Here is a 247-nt window from a genome sequence, read left to right on the forward strand (position 1 = left end):
AAATTTTCATAGCCGAAGCATTTTCACTGAAAACTTAATTGCCGTCGAATTACGAAAATTCGAAATAAAATTCAACAAGCCGATCTATGTGTGTATGTGCATCCTCGACATATCAAAGGTTTGCTTGTATGAATTTCACCACCAGTACATGTCTCTTTCATATCGCGAAAAATGTAAAATTATGTACACCGACACCGACAGTCTAATTTACCACATAGAATGCGAAGACATTTATGAGCACATGAAA

This window comes from Dinoponera quadriceps, unplaced genomic scaffold, assembly GCF_001313825.1.
Source record: "Dinoponera quadriceps isolate SergipeBrazil2010 unplaced genomic scaffold, ASM131382v1 scaffold6098, whole genome shotgun sequence".
Classification (NCBI taxonomy): Eukaryota; Metazoa; Arthropoda; class Insecta; order Hymenoptera; family Formicidae; genus Dinoponera; species Dinoponera quadriceps.